Source organism: Eurosta solidaginis, chromosome X (genome assembly GCF_040869045.1).
Source record: "Eurosta solidaginis isolate ZX-2024a chromosome X, ASM4086904v1, whole genome shotgun sequence".
In the NCBI taxonomy this organism is placed as follows: domain Eukaryota; kingdom Metazoa; phylum Arthropoda; class Insecta; order Diptera; family Tephritidae; genus Eurosta; species Eurosta solidaginis.
Genome location: NC_090324.1, coordinates 101,529,472 through 101,532,871, shown reverse-complemented (window position 1 = coordinate 101,532,871; position 3,400 = coordinate 101,529,472).

The following is a 3,400-nucleotide window of genomic DNA, read 5'->3' as shown; positions in this document are numbered from 1 at the left end:
ACAGAAATCCATTTATTGTGTGAAAAGGAAAGATGTTATTCACATATATATAAAGCTTAAAACTACGTAACGTAAAGACGTGTTAGATTGGGTGGGTCCCCGAGAGCACCCATCCAAAGATAGTGCTTTGGGCTAGGAGCGAGCCAAACGACGGCGGTAACGTGCCCGGTGTAATTATTTCCGCGTAAACGTCGCCGCCCAGAACGAGGCGGATTGGTGTTGATGCGTAGAATTGTGGATCTGCCAGACGAATGTGTTCGTAAGGAGCTGCGACGCTGGGGTCGACGCTATAAGTTGGGCTGACGCGCCTAAACTCATGGACGCAGACTGCGTGAGTCGTCACCGTCTTGCTCTGTCCATATTTGCCCCTAAATCTGATAAAACAGCCCGTTTCGCCGGCGGCGTTGGTCGTCGGCAGTGCTAACTCTCGCGCCAGCCTGCGGTCGATCGTTGTGCGGGGGGAACATGCATCAATGAGTGCCCGGATGAGATGTAAACGCCCCCCGGCTTCCACCTTCACAACCGCAGTCGGCGCCAGAGTAGCCATTGGGCGAAGGATTGGGCCGGCTTTGGTGCGGGCCGGCATGACACCGTTCCGGAAGGAACTGTTGTGTGGTAGCTGGCGCGGCCGAGTGGCCAGTCTACCGTCTCGGTTTTCTTCGTGGAGGTGTCGTACAGTGCGTAGCTGGCGCGGCCGAGGGGCCAGTCTACGCTCGCGCTTCTCTCGGTTTATTCGTGGGCGTCGTCTCGTAGGTGGGCGGAAAGGCCGTGATTCCGCTCCACTCTTTTCTCGTCGCTCGTGGGCTAGTAGGGGTCGGAACGGCAGTGGGTCCGATCCCCTACTGTTTGGTTGTGCTATATGGGTGCCTGCTCCACTCCCGGATGGTAACAGTTGCTCGTCGGTAAAGGCCGACTCGGACGCGTGGAGAGACAGCGCCTCATCCATCGTCCCGTCGTCCACCTCTTGCATAGTGGGTATCCGCTGATACCCTTCTTCCTCTTCTTCCATGACCAGCTGGTTCCAGCTCTTCGGCGGCTCTGGCTCGGACGACAAGTCCTCCATCGACAGATGCAGCGTGGTATGATGGTGGCTACCACATCTTCGGCACCTGCCCTGACTCGTGCAGTCTCGTGCACGATGTACCATTGAAAGGCAATTTTGGCAGTACTTGGCCTTTATAATTTCGCGCAGTCGTTGCAGCGGGGACTTCGCGCGGTATATCGGGCATGACCTGATTGGGTGTTTCGCGTCGCATAAGTGGCACGGCTTTGGATAACGAGCGGCCTGGCGCTCGGTCCTCTTTCGTAGCGAAGCGTAACGAGTCATTCTATTTAGAGAAGATGGAATAAAAAAATAAAGGGAACTTGTTGATTTATTATGACTAGGTTACGCGTTCGGCGGCGAGTAAGCCCCAATTCTATTATCGGCGCTTTTGAAATTTCGCGCGTGAGTAGGGTGAAAACATGTCTAAATGCCTACGAGAATATATTCATCTCGCGTACGTTATGTGCTTTGCTTCTTCCCCCACACGTTATGTGCCTGGGTCATTAGTGCCTTATTCTGTTTAATTTTGTGTCATCCGGTAGCGCTTCAGCTCGTCAGGCATACTAGTGCTACAGAAAAATTGACACTTAAGTTGCTTGGTACTCACATTTTGGTACCCAACCGGGTAGAGAGTGTATCATGTGGGATCTTGCGAGTCATTGTTATTTGTATTGTTGGTGCTAAAAAACCGACAACTTTTCTGCCCGCCACAAAAAAAATGTTTGAACAGCAAATTGTGTGATATGTAAAGAAAAAATAAAGAAATAAATCTTCGTTTTGGACGAAGAGAAAAATTTGTAGAAGGAATCATTTTTTTTTTTTGGTATTTTGTTTTGTGAAATTCGGCTTGTCGTCGACCGCTGTTCATGTGATCAGCGCTTTTGATGTTACTCATTTGCTGCTGTTTGTCTGGCAGCATCGTATATTTGTGTTGTTATACTCGCTGAGTCTGTGCACATAACCGGCATTTATAGCGTGACAAGCTAAGTGGCAAGTTTCACCCAAGGAGAAAAATCATGTGAGTATGTGGGTTGTAGTCCCTTTTTTTTGGTTATGGGATCATCTTCCATAATATAATTATACCACTCTCTTTCCTTTTCGTTTCAGGGCATCGTTCGAAATTCGTCCCAATCTTCGCGTCACATTCTTGAATGTGCCACGAAACTACAACCGTATAATCTTGAAGGTGCGGTATTATGACGAGGGACCCTCGTGGTACACCCGCTTTTATCGGGGTTATGAGGGGGTCCTTTGGGTGCGCGCAGAGTCCGCGGGCGGCCAGGAATTTGTGTGCCGGGTGTGTGGGCACACGCTCAGCTGCTTTACGACATTGAAGGCCCACCTCAACCTCCACATGGGTTTCGCACCCTATAAGTGCAGCTGCGGGAGGCGATACCCCTCGGCTTCCTCGCTGGGGTTGCATCGCCAGCGAAAGCATAGCTCGCAGTAAGCGGGATCAAGTCGGTTTCTGGCTTTGGTGGTGTGTGAATGTAATTTTGAACAAATAAATGGTAATTGTTGGACGGTGAATGGACAATGTTTTTTCCTTTTTTTTTTTTGTTGTTTGGGTTTTTTTTTTTTTTTGTGTCCCGAACCATGGCGGTTGGTACGGTGTGTCGGGCACCTCCCTGGTCCGGGTAGGACTTTTTGGGTTCCAGGCAAAAAGGACTGACGAAACTGTGTCAGAACTTCAAAAAAAAAACACAAAAACAGTTTCTATCCTGAACATGTCTCGGGACATATTTTGTTTATGCTTGACATTTTTATTCTTCACTAACCCGTCAACAAAGAAAACCATGCAAATAAAGTCGAAAATCATTTCGGTCTCGAGTGGTTGTTCGGGTCCTAACACTCTAGTTGTTGGATCCCGCGGATCCGCTTTGTGATCCCATGGGGTCGCGTGCAATGTGTTCACGGCGTAAGGAAAGACACAAGCAAATGTCATCGAGTGGCAACCTTGATTCGTTCATTCAAAAATGTCATTCATTCATGGAAATGAGTATACCGACATTTTTGAATGAATTTTCTTTATGAAGAAAAAATGTGCTGGGTAAGTATACTAGTATCGTTCCCTTTTTATATTTTTATAAATTTTCCTAATTTTGTATTCTTTTATTTCATTTCAGGTTCACAGCTACAACTCCCACTACAATGGAATTCATTACAGTTGGACAAAGCGTTAAAATTAAACGCACAGATGGTCGGGTGCACGCCGCTGTAGTCTCTAAAATTAATGAAACTGGCAAATCGATCACTGTCGAATGGTATGAACGTAGCGAAACTAAAGGCAAAGAAGTTGAATTGGATGCCATACTCGCGTTAAATCCGGAGATACTGCAAGATCCTGAACCTCAA